Below are 23,162 nucleotides of genomic sequence, written 5' to 3' on the forward strand. Positions count from 1 at the left end.
GATTAAAAATGGTAAAAACCTAAGAAAAAGCAGATGAATCAGTTAATGTAAGTAATTAACCTAGCATGAGATGGGGACTTTGTCAAATGGAAGAGTTATTGAGTTTCTTAGCTCACACAAGAGGTTTCAACTCATTCAAAATACAACCCTTTTGAAATGGCAATTCTTTGTCGTGACCCGGATTCAGACCGGGGTTCCTGTGGCCACAACGCAGAGTACTAAACACTATACGATCACAGCGAGCTACCAAAGATTGCTTGTAAAGCCTACTCATGCTCTGACAGAGACCTGTACAAGCTGGCTGAAATCTTCATTTAGCGCTCGAAATGATTCAACTGAAGAACCAGTTGAAGTTGAGACAGTTGGTACGTTGTAATTCTTTGAAAAAGTTCCCTTTTTCCGATTAATTGGAATATCTCAATTGCATCCTCCTCACATATTTTCTCCTCTCATCACTCCAAATTCTCAAGACTCATTGGTTGAGAAAAGCAGAACACTCTCCACCAATGTGTTCAATGACATGTTTGAAAAGGCTCTGCTGAGATTCGAACTCAGGATCTCCTGTTTACTAGACAGGCGCTTTAACCAACTAAGCCACAGCGCCTGCAGCTGCAAATTATGCTGCAGGTAAGAACACCGCCACACGTATTTATATCAAACATGTCTCATTCATTTAACCCATATCTCTGTCTTGCAAAATCACGTCACAAAACAGATGTTATTTACTAATATTGGAATCGATATGGACTCCTTCAATTGTCTAGCAACAGGGTTTCTTAAGCTATGTTTTGGGACCCAAAGTGGGCCTGAGTATGTGAGAGGTGGGCAGCGCGATATCAGTAAACATTTTGAGTCACAAGCTATTTCTTCTTAATTTCGGTCATCCGAGGACAGTAGATTTTTCATTTGGGTCTCGAACTGAATAAACTCAAGATACTCTGACATGGATTCTTAAACTATGGTTTGGGACCCAAAGTGGGAATATCGCGAGATATGAGTAAACATTCAGAATCATACACGATTTCTTCATCATTTTGGTCGTTTCGGGGAAACTACATTTCTCAGTTGGATCTCGAGATTAAAAATGGTAAAAACCTAAGAAAAAGCAGATGAATCAGTTAATGTAAGTAATTAACCTAGCATGAGATGGGGACTTTGTCAAATGGAAGAGTTATTGAGTTTCTTAGCTCACACAGGAGGTTTCAACTCATTCAAAATACAACCCTTTTGAAATGGCAATTCTTTGTCGTGACCCGGATTCAGACCGGGGTTCCTGCGGCCTCAACGCAGAGTACTAAACACTATACGATCACAGCGAGCTTCCAAAGATTGCTTGTAAAGCCTACTCATGTTCTGACAGAGACCTGTACAAGCTGGCTGAACTCTTCATTTAGCGTTCGAAATGAATCAACTGAAGAACCAGTTGAACTCGAGACAGTTGGTACCGTTGCTATTCTTTGAAAAAGTCCCCTTTTCCGTGAAATTGGAATATCTCAATTGCATCTTCCTCACATCTTTTATCCTCTCATCACTCCAAATTCTCAAGACTCATTGGTTGAGAAAAGCAGAAAACTCTCCAATCTGACCTTTCCACCAATGTGGTCAATGACATGTTTGAAAAGGCTCTGCTGAGATTCGAACTCAGGATCTCCTGTTTACTAGACAGGCGCTTTAACCAACTAAGCCACAGCGCCTGTAGTTGCAAATTATGCTGCAGGTAAGAACACCGCCACACGTATTTATATCAAACATGTCTCATTCATTTAACCCATATCTCTGTCTTGCAAAATCACGTCACAAAACAGATGTTATTTACTAATATTGGAATCGATATGGACTCCTTCAATTGTCTAGCAACAGGGTTTCTTAAGCTATGTTTTGGGACCCAAAGTGGGCCTGAGTATGTGAGAGGTGGGCAGCGCGATATCAGTAAACATTTTGAGTCACAAGCTATTTCTTCTTAATTTCGGTCATCCGAGGACAGTACATTTTTCATTTGGGTCTCGAACTGAATAAACTCAAGATACTCTGACATGGATTCTTAAACTATGGTTTGGGACCCAAAGTGGGAATATCGCGAGATATGAGTAAACATTCAGAATCATACACGATTTCTTCATCATTTTGGTCGTTTCGGGGAAACTACATTTCTCAGTTGGATCTCGAGATTAAAAATGGTAAAAACCTAAGAAAAAGCAGATGAATCAGTTAATGTAAGTAATTAACCTAGCATGAGATGGGGACTTTGTCAAATGGAAGAGTTATTGAGTTTCTTAGCTCACACAAGAGGTTTCAACTCATTCAAAATACAACCCTTTTGAAATGGCAATTCTTTGTCGTGACCCGGATTCAGTTCGGGGTTCCTGCGGCCACAACGCAGAGTACTAAACACTATACGATCACAGCGAGCTACCAAAGATTGCTTGTAAAGCCTACTCATGCTCTGACAGAGACCTGTACAAGCTGGCTGAAATCTTCATTTAGCGCTCGAAATGATTCAACTGAAGAACCAGTTGAAGTTGAGACAGTTGGTACGTTGTAATTCTTTGAAAAAGTTCCCTTTTTCCGATAAATTGGAATATCTCAATTGCATCCTCCTCACATATTTTCTCCTCTCATCACTCCAAATTCTCAAGACTCATTGGTTGAGAAAAGCAGAACACTCTCCACCAATGTGTTCAATGACATGTTTGAAAAGGCTCTGCTGAGATTCGAACTCAGGATCTCCTGTTTACTAGACAGGCGCTTTAACCAACTAAGCCACAGCGCCTGTAGATGCCAAGTATGTTCCAGGTAAGAACACCGCCACATGTATTTATATCAAACATGTCTCATTCATTTAACCCATATCTCTGTCTTGCAAAATCACGTCACAAAACAGATGTTATTTACTAATATTGGAATCGATATGGACTCCTTCAATTGTCTAGCAACAGGGTTTCTTAAGCTATGTTTTGGGACCCAAAGTGGGCCTGAGTATGTGAGAGGTGGGCAGCGCGATATCAGTAAACATTTTGAGTCACAAGCTATTTCTTCTTAATTTCGGTCATCCGAGGACAGTAGATTTTTCATTTGGGTCTCGAACTGAATAAACTCAAGATACTCTGACATGGATTCTTAAACTATGGTTTGGGACCCAAAGTGGGAATATCGCGAGATATGAGTAAACATTCAGAATCATACACGATTTCTTCATCATTTTGGTCGTTTCGGGGAAACTACATTTCTCAGTTGGATCTCGAGATTAAAAATGGTAAAAACCTAAGAAAAAGCAGATGAATCAGTTAATGTAAGTAATTAACCTAGCATGAGATGGGGACTTTGTCAAATGGAAGAGTTATTGAGTTTCTTAGCTCACACAGGAGGTTTCAACTCATTCAAAATACAAACCTTTTGAAATTTGCAATTCTTTGCCGTGACCCGGATTCAGACCGGGGTTCCTGCGGCCACAACGCAGAGTACTAAACACTATACGATCACAGCGAGCTACCAAAGATTGCTTGTAAAGCCTACTCATGTTCTGACAGAGACCTGTACAAGCTGGCTGAACTCTTCATTTTTAGCACTCGAAATGAATCAACTGAAGAACCAGTTGAACTCGAGACAGTTGGTACGTTGCTAATTCTTTGAAAAACTTCCCTTTTTCCGTGAAATTGGAATATCTCAATTGCATCCTCCTCACATCTTTTATCCTCTCATCACTCCAAATTCTCAAGACTCATTGGTTGAGAAAGCAGAACATCTCTCCACCAATGTGGTCAATGACATGTTTGAAAAGGCTCTGCTGAGATTCGAACTCAGGATCTCCTGTTTACTAGACAGGCGCTTTAACCAACTAAGCCACAGAGCCTGCAGATGCCAAGTATGTTGCAGGTAAGAACACCGCCACACGTATTTATATCAAACATGTCTCATTCATTTAACCCATATCTCTGTCTTGCAAAATCACGTCACAAAACAGATGTTATTTACTAATATTGGAATCGATATGGACTCCTTCAATTGTCTAGCAACAGGGTTTCACAAGCTATGTTTTGGGACCCAAAGTGGGCCTGAGTATGTGAGAGGTGGGCAGCGCGATATCAGTAAACATTTTGAGTCACAAGCTATTTCTTCTTAATTTCGGTCATCCGAGGACAGTACATTTTTCATTTGGGTCTCGAACTGAATAAACTCAAGATACTCTGACATGGATTCTTAAACTATGGTTTGGGACCCAAAGTGGGAATATCGCGAGATATGAGTAAACATTCAGAACCATACACGATTTCTTCATCATCTTGGTCGTTTCAGGGAAACTACATTTCTCAGTTGGATCTCGAGATTAAAAATGGTAAAAACCTAAGAAAAGGCAGATGAATCAGTTAATGTAAGTAATTAACCTAGCATGAGATGGGGACTTTGTCAAATGGAAGAGTTATTGAGTTTCTTAGCTCACACAAGAGGTTTCAACTCATTCAAAATACAACCCTTTTGAAATGGCAATTCTTTGTCGTGACCCGGATTCAGACCGGGGTTCCTGTGGCCACAACGCAGAGTACTAAACACTATACGATCACAGCGAGCTACCAAAGATTGCTTGTAAAGCCTACTCATGCTCTGACAGAGACCTGTACAAGCTGGCTGAAATCTTCATTTAGCGCTCGAAATGAATCAACTGAAGAACCAGTTGAAGTTGAGACATTTGGTACCTTGTAATTCTTTGAAAAAGTTCCCTTTTTCCGATTAATTGGAATATCTCAATTGCATCCTCCTCACATCTTTTCTCCTCTCATCACTCCAAATTCTCAAGACTCATTGGTTGAGAAAAGCAGAACACTCTCCACCAATGTTTGAAAAGGCTCTGCTGAGATTCGAACTTAGGATCTCCTGTTTACTAGACAGGCGCTTTAACCAACTAAGCCACAGCGCCTGTAGATGCCAAGTATGTTCCAGGTAAGAACACCGCCACACGTATTTATATCAAACATGTCTCATTAATTTAACCCATATCTCTGTCTTGCAAAATCACGTCACAAAACAGATGTTATTTACTAATATTGGAATCGATATGGACTCCTTCAATTGTCTAGCAACAGGGTTTCTTAAACTATGTTTTGGGACCCAAAGTGGGCCTGAGTATGTGAGAGGTGGGCAGCGCGATATCAGTAAACATTTTGAGTCACAAGCTATTTCTTCTTAATTTCGGTCATCCGAGGACAGTACATTTTTCATTTGGGTCTCGAACTGAATAAACTCAAGATACTCTGACATGGATTCTTAAACTATGGTCTGGGACCCAAAGTGGGAATATCGCGAGATATGAGTAAACATTCAGAATCATACACGATTTCTTCATCATTTTGGTCGTTTCGGGGAAACTACATTTCTCAGTTGGATCTCGAGATTAAAAATGGTAAAAACCTAAGAAAAAGCAGATGAATCAGTTAATGTAAGTAATTAACCTAGCATGAGATGGGGACTTTGTCAAATGGAAGAGTTATTGAGTTTCTTAGCTCACACAGGAGGTTTCAACTCATTCAAAATACAACCCTTTTGAAATGGCAATTCTTTGCCGTGACCCGGATTCAGACCGGGGTTCCTGCGGCCACAACGCAGAGTACTAAACACTATACGATCACAGCAAGCTACCAAAGATTGCTTGTAAAGCCTACTCATGCTCTGACAGAGACCTGTACAAGCTGGCTGAACTCTTCATTTAGCACTCGAAATTAATCAACTGAAGAACCAACTGAACTTGAGACAGTGGTACGTTGCAATTCTTTGAAAAAGTTCCCTTTTTCCGTGAAATTGGAATATCTCAATTGCATCCTCCTCACGTCTTTTCTCCTCTCATCACTCCAAATTCTCAAGACTCATTGGTTGAGAAAAGCAGAACACTCTCCACCAATGTTTGAAAAGGCTCTGCTGAGATTCGAACTTAGGATCTCCTGTTTACTAGACAGGCGCTTTAACCAACTAAGCCACAGCGCCTGTAGATGCCAAGTATGTTCCAGGTAAGAACACCGCCACACGTATTTATATCAAACATGTCTCATTCATTTAACCCATATCTCTGTCTTGCAAAATCACGTCACAAAACAGATGTTATTTACTAATATTGGAATCGATATGGACTCCTTCAATTGTCTAGCAACAGGGTTTCTTAAGCTATGTTTTGGGACCCAAAGTGGGCCTGAGTATGTGAGAGGTGGGCAGCGCGATATCAGTAAACATTTTGAGTCACAAGCTATTTCTTCTTAATTTCGGTCATCCGAGGACAGTACATTTTTCATTTGGGTCTCGAACTGAATAAACTCAAGATACTCTGACATGGATTCTTAAACTATGGTCTGGGACCCAAAGTGGGAATATCGCGAGATATGAGTAAACATTCAGACTCATACACGATTTCTTCATCATTTTGGTCGTTTCGGGGAAACTACATTTCTCAGTTGGATCTCGAGATTAAAAATGGTAAAAACCTAAGAAAAAGCAGATGAATCAGTTAATGTAAGTAATTAACCTACCATGAGATGGGGACTTTGTCAAATGGAAGAGTTATTGAGTTTCTTAGCTCACACAGGAGGTTTCAACTCATTCAAAATACAACCCTTTTGAAATGGCAATTCTTTGCCGTGACCCGGATTCAGACCGGGGCTCCTGCGGCCACAACGCAGAGTACTAAACACTATACGATCACAGCGAGCTACCAAAGATTGCTTGTAAAGCCTACTCATGCTCTGACAGAGACCTGTACAAGCTGGCTGAACTCTTCATTTAGCACTCGAAATGAATCAACTGAAGAACCAGCTGAACTTGAGACGGTTGGTACGTTGTAATTCTGTGAAAAAGGTCCCTTTTTCCGTGAAATTGGAATATTTCAATTGCATCCTCCTCACATCTTTTCTCCTCTCATCTTTTCTCCTCTCATCACTCCAAATTCTCAAGAATCATTGGTTGAGAAAAGCAGAACACTCTCCACCAATGTGGTCAAAGACATGTTTGAAAAGGCTCTGCTGAGATTTGAACTCAGGATCTCCTGTTTACTAGACAGGCACTTTAACCAACTAAGCCACAGCGCCTGTTGATGCCAAGTATGTTCCAGGTAAGAACACCGCCACACGTATTTATATCAAACATGTCTCATTAATTTAACCCATATCTCTATTTTGCAAAATCACATCACAAAACAGATGTTATTTACTAATATTGGAATCGATATGGACTCCTTCAATTGTCTAGCAACAGGGTTTCTTAAACTATGTTTTGGGACCCAAAGTGGGCCTGAGTATGTGAGAGGTGGGCAGCGCGATATCAGTAAAAATTTTGAGTCACAAGCTATTTCTTCTTATTTTCGGTCATCCGAGGACAGTACATTTTTCATTTGGGTCTCGAACTGAATAAACTCAAGATACTCTGACATGGATTCTTAAACTATGGTTTGGGACCCAAAGTGGGAATATCGCGAGATATGAGTAAACATTCAGAATCATACACGATTTCTTCATCATTTTGGTCGTTTCGGGGAAACTACATTTCTCAGTTGGATCTCGAGATTAAAAATGGTAAAAACCTAAGAAAAAGCAGATGAATCAGTTAATGTAAGTAATTAACCTACCATGAGATGGGGACTTTGTCAAATGGAAGAGTTATTGAGTTTCTTAGCTCACACAGGAGGTTTCAACTCATTCAAAATACAACCCTTTTGAAATGGCAATTCTTTGCCGTGACCCGGATTCAGACCGGGGTTCCTGCGGCCACAACGCAGAGTACTAAACACTATACGATCACAGCGAGCTACCAAAGATTGCTTGTAAAGCCTACTCATGCTCTGACAGAGACCTGTACAAGCTGGCTGAACTCTTCATTTAGCTCTCGAAATGAATCAACTGAAGAACCAGAATCATACACGATTTCTTCATCATTTTGAGACATTTGGTACCTTGTAATTCTTTGAAAAAGTCACCTTTTCCGTGAAATTGGAATATCTCAATTGCAAACTCCTCACATATTTTCTCCTCTCATCACTCCAAATTCTCAAGACTCATTGGTTGAGAAAGCAGAACACTCTCCACCAATGTGTTCAATGACATGTTTGAAAAGGCTCTACTGAGATTCGAACTCAGGATGTCCTGTTTACTAGACAGGCGCTTTAACCAACTAAGACACAGCGCCTGTAAATGCCAAGTATGTTCCAGGTAAGAACACCGCCACATGTGTTTATATCAAACATGTCTCATTCATTTAACCCATATCTCTGTCTTGCAAAATCACGTCACAAAACAGATTTTATATACTAATATTGGAATCGATATGGACTCCTTCAATTGTCTAGCAACAGGGTTTCACAAGCTATGTTTTGGGACCCAAAGTGGGCCTGAGTATGTGAGAGGTGGGCAGCGCGATATCAGTAAGCATTTTGAGTCACAAGCTATTTCTTCTTAATTTCGGTCATCCGAGGACAGTACATTTTTCATTTGGGTCTCGAACTGAATAACCTCAAGATACTCTGACATGGATTCTTAAACTATGGTTTGGGACCCAAAGTGGGAATATCGCGAGATATGAGTAAACATTCAGAATCATACACGATTTCTTCATCATTTTGGTCGTTTCGGGGAAACTACATTTCTCAGTTGGATCTCGAGATTAAAAGTTGTAAAAACCTAAGAAAAAGCAGATGAATCAGTTAATGTAAGTAATTAACCTACCATGAGATGGGGACTTTGTCAAATGGAAGAGTTATTGAGTTTCTTAGCTCACACAGGAGGTTTCAACTCATTCAAAATACAACCCTTTTGAAATGGCAATTCTTTGCCGTGACCCGGATTCAGACCGGGGTTCCTGCGGCCACAACGCAGAGTACTAAACACTATACGATCACAGCGAGCTACCAAAGATTGCTTGTAAAGCCTACTCATACTCTGACAGAGACCTGTACAAGCTGGCTGAACTCTTCATTTAGCTCTCGAAATGAATCAACTGAAGAACCAGTTGAAGTTGAGACATTTGGTACCTTGTAATTCTTTGAAAAAGTTCCCTTTTCCGTGAAATATCTCAATTGCATCCTCCTCACATATTTTCTCCTCTCATCACTCCAAATTCTCAAGACATTTGGTTGAGAAAGCAGAACACTCTCCACCAATGTGTTCAATGACATGTTTGAAAAGGCTCTGCTGAGATTCGAACTCAGGATCTCCTGTTTACTAGACAGGCGCTTTAACCAACTAAGCCACAGCGCCTGTAGATGCCAAGTATGTTCCAGGTAAGAACACCGCCACATGTATTTATATCAAACATGTCTCATTCATTTAACCCATATCTCTGTCTTGCAAAATCACGTCACAAAACAGATGTTATATACTAATATTGGAATCGATATGGACTCCTTCAATTGTCTAGCAACAGGGTTTCTTAAGCTATGTTTTGGGACCCAAAGTGGGCCTGAGTATGTGAGAGGTGGGCAGCGCGATATCAGTAAGCATTTTGAGTCACAAGCTATTTCTTCTTAATTTCGGTCATCCGAGGACAGTACATTTTTCATTTGGGTCTCGAACTGAATAAACTCAAGATACTCTGACATGGATTCTTAAACTATGGTTTGGGACCCAAAGTGGGAATATCGCGAGATATGAGTAAACATTCAGAATCATACACGATTTCTTCATCATTTTGGTCGTTTCGGGGAAACTACATTTCTCAGTTGGATCTCGAGATTAAAAATGGTAAAAACCTAAGAAAAAGCAGATGAATCAGTTAATGTAAGTAATTAACCTACCATGAGATGGGGACTTTGTCAAATGGAAGAGTTATTGAGTTTCTTAGCTCACACAGGAGGTTTCAACTCATTCAAAATACAACCCTTTTGAAATGGCAATTCTTTGCCGTGACCCGGATTCAGACCGGGGTTCCTGCGGCCACAACGCAGAGTACTAAACACTATACGATCACAGCGAGCTACCAAAGATTGCTTGAAAAGCCTACTCATGCTCTGACAGAGACCTGTACAAGCTGCCTGAAATCTTCATTTAGCACTCGAAATGAATCAACTGAAGAACCAGCTGAACTTGAGACAGTTGGTACGTTGTAATTCTTTGAAAAAGTTCCCTTTTTCCGTGAAATTGGAATATCTCAATTGCATCCTCCTCACATCTTTTCTCCTCTCATCACTCCAAATTCTCAAGACTCATTGGTTGAGAAAGCAGAACACTCTCCACCAATGTGTTCAATGACATGTTTGAAAAGGCTCTGCTGAGATTTGAACTCAGGATCTCCTGTTTACTAGACAGGCGCTTTAACCAACTAAGCCACAGCGCCTGTAGATGCCAAGTATGTTCCAGGTAAGAACACCGCCACATGTATTTATATCAAACATGTCTCATTAATTTAACCCATATCTCTGTCTTGCAAAATCACGTCACAAAACAGATTTTATATACTAATATTGCAATCGATATGGACTCCTTCAATTGTCTAGCAACAGGGTTTCTTAAGCTATGTTTTGGGACCCAAAGTGGGCCTGAGTATGTGAGAGGTGGGCAGCGCGATATCAGTAAGCATTTTGAGTCACAAGCTATTTCTTCTTAATTTCGGTCATCCGAGGACAGTACATTTTTCATTTGGGTCTCGAACTGAATAACCTCAAGATACTCTGACATGGATTCTTAAACTATGGTTTGGGACCCAAAGTGGGAATATCGCGAGATATGAGTAAACATTCAGAATCATACACGATTTCTTCATCATTTTGGTCGTTTCGGGGAAACTACATTTCTCAGTTGGATCTTGAGATTAAAAGTTGTAAAAACCTAAGAAAAAGCAGATTAATCAGTTAATGTAAGTAATTAACCTACCATGAGATGGGGACTTTGTCAAATGGAAGAGTTATTGAGTTTCTTAGCTCACACAGGAGGTTTCAACTCATTCAAAATACAACCCTTTTGAAATGGCAATTCTTTGCCGTGACCCGGATTCAGACCGGGGTTCCTGCGGCCACAACGCAGAGTACTAAACACTATACGATCACAGCGAGCTACCAAAGATTGCTTGTAAAGCCTACTCATGCTCTGACAGAGACCTGTACAAGCTGGCTGAACTCTTCATTTAGCACTCGAAATGAATCAACTGAAAAACCAGCTGAACATGAGATAGTTGGTACGTTGTAATTCTTTGAAAAAGTTCCCTTTTTCCGTGAAATTGGAATATCTCAATTGCATCCTCCTCACGTCTTTTCTCCTCTCATCACTCCAAATTCTCAAGACTCATTGGTTGAGAAAAGCAGAACACTCTCCACCAATGTTTGAAAAGGCTCTGCTGTGATTTGAACTCAGGATCTCCTGTTTACGAGACAGGCGCTTTAACCAACTAAGCCACAGCGCCTGTAGATGCCAAGTATGTTCCAGGTAAGAACACCGCCACATGTATTTATATCAAACATGTCTCATTAATTTAACCCATATCTCTGTCTTGCAAAATCACGTCACAAAACAGATGTTATTTACTAATATTGGAATCGATATGGACTCCTTCAATTGTCTAGCAACAGGGTTTCTTAAACTATGTTTTGGGACCCAAAGTGGGCCTGAGTATGTGAGAGGTGGGCAGCGCGATATCAGTAAACATTTTGAGTCACAAGCTATTTCTTCTTAATTTCGGTCATCCGAGGACAGTACATTTTTCATTTGGGTCTCGAACTGAATAAACTCAAGATACTCTGACATGGATTCTTAAACTATGGTTTGGGACCCAAAGTGGGAATATCGCGAGATATGAGTAAACATTCAGAATCATACACGATTTCTTCATCATTTTGGTCGTTTCGGGGAAACTACATTTCTCAGTTGGATCTCGAGATTAAAAATGGTAAAAACCTAAGAAAAAGCAGATGAATCAGTTAATGTAAGTAATTAACCTAGCATGAGATGGGGACTTTGTCAAATGGAAGAGTTATTGAGTTTCTTAGCTCACACAGGAGGTTTCAACTCATTCAAAATACAACCCTTTTGAAATGGCAATTCTTTGCCGTGACCCGGATTCAGACCGGGGTTCCTGCGGCCACAACGCAGAGTACTAAACACTATACGATCACAGCGAGCTACCAAAGATTGCTTGTAAAGCCTACTCATGCTCTGACAGAGACCTGTACAAGCTGGCTGAACTCTTCATTTAGCTCTCGAAATGAATCAACTGAAGAACCAGTTGAAGTTGAGACATTTGGTACCTTGTAATTCTTTGAAAAAGTCCCCTTTTCCTTGAAATTGGAATATCTCAATTGCATCCTCCTCACATATTTTCTCCTCTCATCACTCCAAATTCTCAAGACTCATTGGTTGAGAAAGCAGAACACTCTCCACCAATGTGTTCAATGACATGTTTGAAAAGGCTCTGCTGAGATTCGAACTCAGGATCTCCTGTTTACTAGACAGGCGCTTTAACCTTTCTGATCTCCCCATCCCGGATCCGGGATCGTGAATACAGACTCAAGCTCATTACCATAACGCAACGTTAACTATTCATGAAAATCGCAAATGAAATGAAATAAATATGCTAGCTCTCAAGCTTAGCCTTTTGTTAACAACACTGTCATCTCAGATTTTCAAAATATGCTTCTCAACCATTGCAAAACAAGCATTTGTGTAACAGTATTGATGGCTAACGTAGCATTTAGCATTAGCATTCAGCTGGCAACATTTACACAAAAAAACAGAAAAGCATTCAAATAAAATCATTTACCTTTGAAGAACTTCAGATGTTTTCAATGAGGAGACTCTCAGATAGCAAATGTTCAGTTTTTCCTGAAAGATTATTTGTTTAGGACAAATCGCTCCGTTTTCTGCGTCACGTTTAGCTATGAAAAAACCCCTGTATCCAGGATTGTGTAAATCTATCAGCAAGCTCATTAGCATAACACAACGTTAACTATTTATGAAAATCGCAAATGAAATGAAATAAATATGCCATCTCTCAAGCTTAGCCTTTTGTAAACAACACTGTCATCTCAGATTTTCAAAATATGCTTCTCAACCATAGGAAAACAATCATTTGTGTAAAAGTAGCTAGCTAGCGTTAGCATTTCGCGTTAGCATTTCGCGTTAGCATTTAGCGTTAGCATTAGCGTTAGCATCCAGCACGCAACATTAACAAAAACATAAAAGCCTTCAAATAAAATCATTTACCTTTGAAGAACTTCTGATGTTTTCAATGAGGATACTCTCAGTTAGATAGCAGATGCTCAGTTTTTCCAAAAAGATTCCTTGTGTATTAGAAATAGCTCCGTTTTATACATCACATTTGGCTACCAAAAAAAATCCGAAAATTCAGTCCTCAAAACGCAAACTTTTTTCAAAATTAACTCCATAATATCGACTGAAAACATGGCAAACGTTGTTTAGAATCAATCATCAAGGTGTTTTTCACATATCTCTTCATTGATACATCGTTCTTGGACACATGCTTTCTCCCCTGAATCAAATGGTAAAGTAGAAGCAGCTGGCAATTGCGCAGGACACCAGGCGGACACTTGGAAAATGTAGTCTCTTATGGTCAATCTTCCAATGATATGCCTACAAATACGTCACAATGCTGCTAAGACCTTGGGCGAACGACAGAAAGTGTAGGCTCATTCGTTGCGCAATCACAGCCATATAAGGAGAGAATGGAAAACAGAGCTTCAGAAATTCTGCTAATTCCTGGGTGATGCATCATCTTGGTTTCGCCTGTAGAATGAGTTCTGGGGCACTTACAGACAAAATCTTTGCAGATTCTGAAACTTCAGAGTGTTTTCTTTCCAAAACTGTCAAGAATATGCATAGTCGAGCATCTTTTCATGACAAAATATCGCGCTTAAAACGGGAACGTTTTTTATCCAAAAATGAAATAGCGCCCCTAGAGCTCTAACAGGTTAACCAACTAAGCCACAGCGCCTGTAGATGCCAAGTATGTTCCAGGTAAGAACACCGCCACATGTATTTATATCAAACATGTCTCATTAATTTAACCCATATCTCTGTCTTGCAAAATCACGTCACAAAACAGATTTTATATACTAATATTGGAATCGATATGGACTCCTTCAATTGTCTAGCAACAGGGTTTCTTAAGCTATGTTTTGGGACCCAAAGTGGGCCTGAGTATGTGAGAGGTGGGCAGCGCGATATCAGTAAGCAGTTTGAGTCACAAGCTATTTCTTCTTAATTTCGGTCATCCGAGGACAGTACATTTTTCATTTGGGTCTCGAACTGAATAACCTCAAGATACTCTGACATGGATTCTTAAACTATGGTTTGGGACCCAAAGTGGGAATATCGCGAGATATGAGTAAACATTCAGAATCATACACGATTTCTTCATCATTTTGGTCGTTTCGGGGAAACTACATTTCTCAGTTGGATCTCGAGATTAAAAGTTGTAAAAACCTAAGAAAAAGCAGATGAATCAGTTAATGTAAGTAATTAACCTACCATGAGATGGGGACTTTATCAAATGGAAGAGTTATTGAGTTTCTTAGCTCACACAGGAGGTTTCAACTCATTCAAAATACAACCCTTTTGAAATGGCAATTCTTTGCCGTGACCCGGATTCAGACCGGGGTTCCTGCGGCCACAACGCAGAGTACTAAACACTATACGATCACAGCGAGCTACCAAAGATTGCTTGTAAAGCCTACTCATGCTCTGACAGAGACCTGTACAAGCTGGCTGAACTCTTCATTTAGCTCTCGAAATGAATCAACTGAAGAACCAGAATCATACACGATTTCTTCATCATTTTGAGACATTTGGTACCTTGTAATTCTTTGAAAAAGTCGCCTTTTCCGTGAAATTGGAATATCTCAATTGCAAACTCCTCACATATTTTCTCCTCTCATCACTCCAAATTCTCAAGACTCATTGGTTGAGAAAGCAGAACACTCTCCACCAATGTGTTCAATGACATGTTTGAAAAGGCTCTGCTGAGATTCGAACTCAGGATCTCCTGTTTACTAGACAGGCGCTTTAACCAACTAAGCCACAGCGCCTGTAAATGCCAAGTATGTTCCAGGTAAGAACACCGCCACATGTATTTATATCAAACATGTCTCATTCATTTAACCCATATCTCTGTCTTGCAAAATCACGTCACAAAACAGATTTTATATACTAATATTGGAATCGATATGGACTCCTTCAATTGTCTAGCAACAGGGTTTCACAAGCTATGTTTTGGGACCCAAAGTGGGCCTGAGTATGTGAGAGGTGGGCAGCGCGATATCAGTAAGCATTTTGAGTCACAAGCTATTTCTTCTTAATTTCGGTCATCCGAGGACAGTACATTTTTCATTTGGGTCTCGAACTGAATAACCTCAAGATACTCTGACATGGATTCTTAAACTATGGTTTGGGACCCAAAGTGGGAATATCGCGAGATATGAGTAAACATTCAGAATCATACACGATTTCTTCATCATTTTGGTCGTTTCGGGGAAACTACATTTCTCAGTTGGATCTCGAGATTAAAAGTTGTAAAAACCTAAGAAAAAGCAGATGAATCAGTTAATGTAAGTAATTAACCTACCATGAGATGGGGACTTTGTCAAATGGAAGAGTTATTGAGTTTCTTAGCTCACACAGGAGGTTTCAACTCATTCAAAATACAACCCTTTTGAAATGGCAATTCTTTGCCGTGACCCGGATTCAGACCGGGGTTCCTGCGGCCACAACGCAGAGTACTAAACACTATACGATCACAGCGAGCTACCAAAGATTGCTTGTAAAGCCTACTCATACTCTGACAGAGACCTGTACAAGCTGGCTGAACTCTTCATTTAGCTCTCGAAATGAATCAACTGAAGAACCAGTTGAAGTTGAGACATTTGGTACCTTGTAATTCTTTGAAAAAGTTCCCTTTTCCGTGAAATATCTCAATTGCATCCTCCTCACATATTTTCTCCTCTCATCACTCCAAATTCTCAAGACATTTGGTTGAGAAAGCAGAACACTCTCCACCAATGTGTTCAATGACATGTTTGAAAAGGCTCTGCTGAGATTCGAACTCAGGATCTCCTGTTTACTAGACAGGCGCTTTAACCAACTAAGCCACAGCGCCTGTAGATGCCAAGTATGTTCCAGGTAAGAACACCGCCACATGTATTTATATCAAACATGTCTCATTCATTTAACCCATATCTCTGTCTTGCAAAATCACGTCACAAAACAGATGTTATATACTAATATTGGAATCGATATGGACTCCTTCAATTGTCTAGCAACAGGGTTTCTTAAGCTATGTTTTGGGACCCAAAGTGGGCCTGAGTATGTGAGAGGTGGGCAGCGCGATATCAGTAAGCATTTTGAGTCACAAGCTATTTCTTCTTAATTTCGGTCATCCGAGGACAGTACATTTTTCATTTGGGTCTCGAACTGAATAAACTCAAGATACTCTGACATGGATTCTTAAACTATGGTTTGGGACCCAAAGTGGGAATATCGCGAGATATGAGTAAACATTCAGAATCATACACGATTTCTTCATCATTTTGGTCGTTTCGGGGAAACTACATTTCTCAGTTGGATCTCGAGATTAAAAATGGTAAAAACCTAAGAAAAAGCAGATGAATCAGTTAATGTAAGTAATTAACCTACCATGAGATGGGGACTTTGTCAAATGGAAGAGTTATTGAGTTTCTTAGCTCACACAGGAGGTTTCAACTCATTCAAAATACAACCCTTTTGAAATGGCAATTCTTTGCCGTGACCCGGATTCAGACCGGGGTTCCTGCGGCCACAACGCAGAGTACTAAACACTATACGATCACAGCGAGCTACCAAAGATTGCTTGTAAAGCCTACTCATGCTCTGACAGAGACCTGTACAAGCTGGCTGAACTCTTCATTTAGCACTCGAAATGAATCAACTGAAGAACCAGCTGAACTTGAGACAGTTGGTACGTTGTAATTCTTTGAAAAAGTTCCCTTTTTCCGTGAAATTGGAATATCTCAATTGCATCCTCCTCACATCTTTTCTCCTCTCATCACTCCAAATTCTCAAGACTCATTGGTTGAGAAAGCAGAACACTCTCCACCAATGTGTTCAATGACATGTTTGAAAAGGCTCTGCTGAGATTCGAACTCAGGATCTCCTGTTTACTAGACAGGCGCTTTAACCAACTAAGCCACAGCGCCTGTAGATGCCAAGTATGTTCCAGGTAAGAACACCGCCACATGTATTTATATCAAACATGTCTCATTCATTTAACCCATATCTCTGTCTTGCAAAATCACGTCACAAAACAGATGTTATATACTAATATTGGAATCGATATGGACTCCTTCAATTGTCTAGCAACAGGGTTTCTTAAGCTATGTTTTGGGACCCAAAGTGGGCCTGAGTATGTGAGAGGTGGGCAGCGCGATATCAGTAAGCATTTTGAGTCACAAGCTATTTCTTCTTAATTTCGGTCATCCGAGGACAGTACATTTTTCATTTGGGTCTCGAACTGAATAAACTCAAGATACTCTGACATGGATTCTTAAACTATGGTTTGGGACCCAAAGTGGGAATATCGCGAGATATGAGTAAACATTCAGAATCATACACGATTTCTTCATCATTTTGGTCGTTTCGGGGAAACTACATTTCTCAGTTGGATCTCGAGATTAAAAATGGTAAAAACCTAAGAAAAAGCAGATGAATCAGTTAATGTAAGTAATTAACCTACCATGAGATGGGGACTTTGTCAAATGGAAGAGTTATTGAGTTTCTTAGCTCACACAGGAGGTTTCAACTCATTCAAAATACAACCCTTTTGAAATGGCAATTCTTTGCCGTGACCCGGATTCAGACCGGGGTTCCTGCGGCCACAACGCAGAGTACTAAACACTATACGATCACAGCGAGCTACCAAAGATTGCTTGTAAAGCCTACTCATGCTCTGACAGAGACCTGTACAAGCTGGCTGAACTCTTCATTTAGCACTCGAAATGAATCAACTGAAGAACCAGCTGAACTTGAGACAGTTGGTACGTTGTAATTCTTTGAAAAAGTTCCCTTTTTCCGTGAAATTGGAATATCTCAATTGCATCCTCCTCACATCTTTTCTCCTCTCATCACTCCAAATTCTCAAGACTCATTGGTTGAGAAAGCAGAACACTCTCCACCAATGTGTTCAATGACATGTTTGAAAAGGCTCTGCTGAGATTCGAACTCAGGATCTCCTGTTTACTAGACAGGCGCTTTAACCAACTAAGCCACAGCGCCTGTAGATGCCAAGTATGTTCCAGGTAAGAACACCGCCACATGTATTTATATCAAACATGTCTCATTCATTTAACCCATATCTCTGTCTTGCAAAATCACGTCACAAAACAGATGTTATATACTAATATTGGAATCGATATGGACTCCTTCAATTGTCTAGCAACAGGGTTTCTTAAGCTATGTTTTGGGACCCAAAGTGGGCCTGAGTATGTGAGAGGTGGGCAGCGCGATATCAGTAAGCATTTTGAGTCACAAGCTATTTCTTCTTAATTTCGGTCATCCGAGGACAGTACATTTTTCATTTGGGTCTCGAACTGAATAAACTCAAGATACTCTGACATGGATTCTTAAACTATGGTTTGGGACCCAAAGTGGGAATATCGCGAGATATGAGTAAACATTCAGAATCATACACGATTTCTTCATCATTTTGGTCGTTTCGGGGAAACTACATTTCTCAGTTGGATCTCGAGATTAAAAATGGTAAAAACCTAAGAAAAAGCAGATGAATCAGTTAATGTAAGTAATTAACCTACCATGAGATGGGGACTTTGTCAAATGGAAGAGTTATTGAGTTTCTTAGCTCACACAGGAGGTTTCAACTCATTCAAAATACAACCCTTTTGAAATGGCAATTCTTTGCCGTGACCCGGATTCAGACCGGGGTTCCTGCGGCCACAACGCAGAGTACTAAACACTATACGATCACAGCGAGCTACCAAAGATTGCTTGTAAAGCCTACTCATGCTCTGACAGAGACCTGTACAAGCTGGCTGAACTCTTCATTTAGCACTCGAAATGAATCAACTGAAGAACCAGCTGAACTTGAGACAGTTGGTACGTTGTAATTCTTTGAAAAAGTTCCCTTTTTCCGTGAAATTGGAATATCTCAATTGCATCCTCCTCACATCTTTTCTCCTCTCATCACTCCAAATTCTCAAGACTCATTGGTTGAGAAAGCAGAACACTCTCCACCAATGTGTTCAATGACATGTTTGAAAAGGCTCTGCTGAGATTCGAACTCAGGATCTCCTGTTTACTAGACAGGCGCTTTAACCAACTAAGCCACAGCGCCTGTAGATGCCAAGTATGTTCCAGGTAAGAACACCGCCACATGTATTTATATCAAACATGTCTCATTCATTTAACCCATATCTCTGTCTTGCAAAATCACGTCACAAAACAGATGTTATATACTAATATTGGAATCGATATGGACTCCTTCAATTGTCTAGCAACAGGGTTTCTTAAGCTATGTTTTGGGACCCAAAGTGGGCCTGAGTATGTGAGAGGTGGGCAGCGCGATATCAGTAAGCATTTTGAGTCACAAGCTATTTCTTCTTAATTTCGGTCATCCGAGGACAGTACATTTTTCATTTGGGTCTCGAACTGAATAAACTCAAGATACTCTGACATGGATTCTTAAACTATGGTTTGGGACCCAAAGTGGGAATATCGCGAGATATGAGTAAACATTCAGAATCATACACGATTTCTTCATCATTTTGGTCGTTTCGGGGAAACTACATTTCTCAGTTGGATCTCGAGATTAAAAATGGTAAAAACCTAAGAAAAAGCAGATGAATCAGTTAATGTAAGTAATTAACCTACCATGAGATGGGGACTTTGTCAAATGGAAGAGTTATTGAGTTTCTTAGCTCACACAGGAGGTTTCAACTCATTCAAAATACAACCCTTTTGAAATGGCAATTCTTTGCCGTGACCCGGATTCAGACCGGGGTTCCTGCGGCCACAACGCAGAGTACTAAACACTATACGATCACAGCGAGCTACCAAAGATTGCTTGTAAAGCCTACTCATGCTCTGACAGAGACCTGTACAAGCTGGCTGAACTCTTCATTTAGCACTCGAAATGAATCAACTGAAGAACCAGCTGAAGTTGAGACAGTTGGTACGTTGTAATTCTTTGAAAAAGTTCCCTTTTCCGTGAAATTGGAATATCTCAATTGCATCCTCCTCACATATTTTCTCCTCTCATCACTCCAAATTCTCAAGACATTGGTTGAGAAAAGCAGAACACTCTCCACAATGTGTTCAATGACATGTTTGAAAAGGCTCTGCTGAGATTCGAACTCAGGATCTCCTGTTTACTAGACAGGCGCTTTAACCAACTAAGCCACAGCGCCTGTAGATGCCAAGTATGTTCCAGGTAAGAACACCGCCACACGTATTTATATCAAACATGTCTCATTCATTTAACCCATATCTCTGTCTTGCAAAATCACGTCACAAAACAGATGTTATATACTAATATTGGAATCGATATGGACTCCTTCAATTGTCTAGCAACAGGGTTTCTTAAGCTATGTTTTGGGACCCAAAGTGGGCCTGAGTATGTGAGAGGTGGGCAGCGCGATATCAGTAAGCATTTTGAGTCACAAGCTATTTCTTCTTAATTTCGGTCATCCGAGGACAGTACATTTTTCATTTGGGTCTCGAACTGAATAAACTCAAGATACTCTGACATGGATTCTTAAACTATGGTTTGGGACCCAAAGTGGGAATATCGCGAGATATGAGTAAACATTCAGAATCATACACGATTTCTTCATCATTTTGGTCGTTTCGGGGAAACTACATTTCTCAGTTGGATCTCGAGATTAAAAATGGTAAAAACCTAAGAAAAAGCAGATGAATCAGTTAATGTAAGTAATTAACCTACCATGAGATGGGGACTTTGTCAAATGGAAGAGTTATTGAGTTTCTTAGCTCACACAGGAGGTTTCAACTCATTCAAAATACAACCCTTTTGAAATGGCAATTCTTTGCCGTGACCCGGATTCAGACCGGGGTTCCTGCGGCCACAACGCAGAGTACTAAACACTATACGATCACAGCGAGCTACCAAAGATTGCTTGTAAAGCCTACTCATGCTCTGACAGAGACCTGTACAAGCTGGCTGAACTCTTCATTTAGCACTCGAAATGAATCAACTGAAGAACCAGCTGAACTTGAGATAGTTGGTACGTTGTAATTCTTTGAAAAAGTTCCCTTTTTCCGTGAAATTGGAATATCTCAATTGCATCCTCCTCACGTCTTTTCTCCTCTCATCACTCCAAATTCTCAAGACTCATTGGTTGAGAAAAGCAGAACACTCTCCACCAATGTTTGAAAAGGCTCTGCTGAGATTCGAACTCAGGATCTCCTGTTTACTAGACAGGCGCTTTAACCAACTAAGCCACAGCGCCTGTAGATGCCAAGTATGTTCCAGGTAAGAACACCGCCACACGTATTTATATCAAACATGTCTCATTCATTTAACCCATATCTCTGTCTTGCAAAATCACGTCACAAAACAGATGTTATTTACTAATATTGGAATCGATATGGACTCCTTCAATTGTCTAGCAACAGGGTTTCTTAAAGCTATGTTTTGGGACCCAAAGTGGGCCTGAGTATGTGAGAGGTGGGCAGCGCGATATCAGTAAACATTTTGAGTCACAAGCTATTTCTTCTTAATTTCGGTCATCCGAGGACAGTACATTTTTCATTTGGGTCTCGAACTGAATAAACTCAAGATACTCTGACATGGATTCTTAAACTATGGTTTGGGACCCAAAGTGGGAATATCGCGAGATATGAGTAAACATTCAGAATCATACACGATTTCTTCATCATTTTGGTCGTTTCGGGGAAACTACATTTCTCAGTTGGATCTCGAGATTAAAAATGGTAAAAACCTAAGAAAAAGCAGATGAATCAGTTAATGTAAGTAATTAACCTACCATGAGATGGGGACTTTGTCAAATGGAAGAGTTATTGAGTTTCTTAGCTCACACAGGAGGTTTCAACTCATTCAAAATACAACCCTTTTGAAATGGCAATTCTTTGCCGTGACCCGGATTCAGACCGGGGTTCCTGCGGCCACAACGCAGAGTACTAAACACTATACGATCACAGCGAGCTACCAAAGATTGCTTGTAAAGCCTACTCATGCTCTGACAGAGACCTGTACAAGCTGGCTGAACTCTTCATTTAGCACTCGAAATGAATCAACTGAAGAACCAGCTGAACTTGAGATAGTTGGTACGTTGTAATTCTTTGAAAAAGTTCCCTTTTTCCGTGAAATTGGAATATCTCAATTGCATCCTCCTCACGTCTTTTCTCCTCTCATCACTCCAAATTCTCAAGACTCATTGGTTGAGAAAAGCAGAACACTCTCCACCAATGTTTGAAAAGGCTCTGCTGAGATTCGAACTCAGGATCTCCTGTTTACTAGACAGGCGCTTTAACCAACTAAGCCACAGCGCCTGTAGATGCCAAGTATGTTCCAGGTAAGAACACCGCCACACGTATTTATATCAAACATGTCTCATTCATTTAACCCATATCTCTGTCTTGCAAAATCACGTCACAAAACAGATGTTATTTACTAATATTGGAATCGATATGGACTCCTTCAATTGTCTAGCAACAGGGTTTCTTAAGCTATGTTTTGGGACCCAAAGTGGGCCTGAGTATGTGAGAGGTGGGCAGCGCGATATCAGTAAACATTTTGAGTCACAAGCTATTTCTTCTTAATTTCGGTCATCCGAGGACAGTACATTTTTCATTTGGGTCTCGAACTGAATAAACTCAAGATACTCTGACATGGATTCTTAAACTATGGTTTGGGACCCAAAGTGGGAATATCGCGAGATATGAGTAAACATTCAGAATCATACACGATTTCTTCATCATTTTGGTCGTTTCGGGGAAACTACATTTCTCAGTTGGATCTCGAGATTAAAAATGGTAAAAACCTAAGAAAAAGCAGATGAATCAGTTAATGTAAGTAATTAACCTACCATGAGATGGGGACTTTGTCAAATGGAAGAGTTATTGAGTTTCTTAGCTCACACAGGAGGTTTCAACTCATTCAAAATACAACCCTTTTGAAATGGCAATTCTTTGCCGTGACCCGGATTCAGACCGGGGTTCCTGCGG

At 40.3% G+C, this 23,162-nt stretch overlaps 19 non-coding genes across 19 annotated transcripts; all 19 read right to left on the minus strand.

The window, feature by feature from the left end:
• Positions 1-530: 530 nt before the first annotated feature.
• trnat-agu (transfer RNA threonine (anticodon AGU)) lies at positions 531-604 on the minus strand. Its single transcript has one exon. It is a non-coding gene; the product is annotated as a tRNA-Thr (tRNA).
• A 1,016-nt stretch (positions 605-1,620) lies between these two features.
• On the minus strand, positions 1,621-1,694 carry trnat-agu (transfer RNA threonine (anticodon AGU)). Its single transcript has one exon. It is a non-coding gene; the product is annotated as a tRNA-Thr (tRNA).
• Positions 1,695-2,696: 1,002 nt separating this feature from the next.
• trnat-agu (transfer RNA threonine (anticodon AGU)) lies at positions 2,697-2,770 on the minus strand. The gene has a single exon. It is a non-coding gene; the product is annotated as a tRNA-Thr (tRNA).
• A 1,006-nt stretch (positions 2,771-3,776) lies between these two features.
• On the minus strand, positions 3,777-3,850 carry trnat-agu (transfer RNA threonine (anticodon AGU)). Its single transcript has one exon. It is a non-coding gene; the product is annotated as a tRNA-Thr (tRNA).
• Positions 3,851-4,838: 988 nt separating this feature from the next.
• Positions 4,839-4,912, minus strand: trnat-agu (transfer RNA threonine (anticodon AGU)). The gene has a single exon. It is a non-coding gene; the product is annotated as a tRNA-Thr (tRNA).
• Positions 4,913-5,899: 987 nt separating this feature from the next.
• Positions 5,900-5,973, minus strand: trnat-agu (transfer RNA threonine (anticodon AGU)). The gene has a single exon. It is a non-coding gene; the product is annotated as a tRNA-Thr (tRNA).
• A 1,017-nt stretch (positions 5,974-6,990) lies between these two features.
• On the minus strand, positions 6,991-7,064 carry trnat-agu (transfer RNA threonine (anticodon AGU)). Its single transcript has one exon. It is a non-coding gene; the product is annotated as a tRNA-Thr (tRNA).
• Positions 7,065-8,083: 1,019 nt separating this feature from the next.
• trnat-agu (transfer RNA threonine (anticodon AGU)) lies at positions 8,084-8,157 on the minus strand. Its single transcript has one exon. It is a non-coding gene; the product is annotated as a tRNA-Thr (tRNA).
• A 993-nt stretch (positions 8,158-9,150) lies between these two features.
• trnat-agu (transfer RNA threonine (anticodon AGU)) lies at positions 9,151-9,224 on the minus strand. Its single transcript has one exon. It is a non-coding gene; the product is annotated as a tRNA-Thr (tRNA).
• A 1,001-nt stretch (positions 9,225-10,225) lies between these two features.
• trnat-agu (transfer RNA threonine (anticodon AGU)) lies at positions 10,226-10,299 on the minus strand. Its single transcript has one exon. It is a non-coding gene; the product is annotated as a tRNA-Thr (tRNA).
• Positions 10,300-11,287: 988 nt separating this feature from the next.
• trnat-cgu (transfer RNA threonine (anticodon CGU)) lies at positions 11,288-11,361 on the minus strand. Its single transcript has one exon. It is a non-coding gene; the product is annotated as a tRNA-Thr (tRNA).
• A 3,563-nt stretch (positions 11,362-14,924) lies between these two features.
• On the minus strand, positions 14,925-14,998 carry trnat-agu (transfer RNA threonine (anticodon AGU)). Its single transcript has one exon. It is a non-coding gene; the product is annotated as a tRNA-Thr (tRNA).
• A 993-nt stretch (positions 14,999-15,991) lies between these two features.
• trnat-agu (transfer RNA threonine (anticodon AGU)) lies at positions 15,992-16,065 on the minus strand. The gene has a single exon. It is a non-coding gene; the product is annotated as a tRNA-Thr (tRNA).
• Positions 16,066-17,066: 1,001 nt separating this feature from the next.
• Positions 17,067-17,140, minus strand: trnat-agu (transfer RNA threonine (anticodon AGU)). The gene has a single exon. It is a non-coding gene; the product is annotated as a tRNA-Thr (tRNA).
• Positions 17,141-18,141: 1,001 nt separating this feature from the next.
• On the minus strand, positions 18,142-18,215 carry trnat-agu (transfer RNA threonine (anticodon AGU)). The gene has a single exon. It is a non-coding gene; the product is annotated as a tRNA-Thr (tRNA).
• A 1,001-nt stretch (positions 18,216-19,216) lies between these two features.
• On the minus strand, positions 19,217-19,290 carry trnat-agu (transfer RNA threonine (anticodon AGU)). Its single transcript has one exon. It is a non-coding gene; the product is annotated as a tRNA-Thr (tRNA).
• Positions 19,291-20,288: 998 nt separating this feature from the next.
• On the minus strand, positions 20,289-20,362 carry trnat-agu (transfer RNA threonine (anticodon AGU)). The gene has a single exon. It is a non-coding gene; the product is annotated as a tRNA-Thr (tRNA).
• Positions 20,363-21,350: 988 nt separating this feature from the next.
• Positions 21,351-21,424, minus strand: trnat-agu (transfer RNA threonine (anticodon AGU)). Its single transcript has one exon. It is a non-coding gene; the product is annotated as a tRNA-Thr (tRNA).
• Positions 21,425-22,413: 989 nt separating this feature from the next.
• Positions 22,414-22,487, minus strand: trnat-agu (transfer RNA threonine (anticodon AGU)). The gene has a single exon. It is a non-coding gene; the product is annotated as a tRNA-Thr (tRNA).
• Between the last annotated feature and the right edge of the window lie 675 nt (positions 22,488-23,162).

This window comes from Oncorhynchus clarkii, unplaced genomic scaffold (assembly GCF_045791955.1).
Source record: "Oncorhynchus clarkii lewisi isolate Uvic-CL-2024 unplaced genomic scaffold, UVic_Ocla_1.0 unplaced_contig_5777_pilon_pilon, whole genome shotgun sequence".
Classification (NCBI taxonomy): domain Eukaryota; kingdom Metazoa; phylum Chordata; class Actinopteri; order Salmoniformes; family Salmonidae; genus Oncorhynchus; species Oncorhynchus clarkii.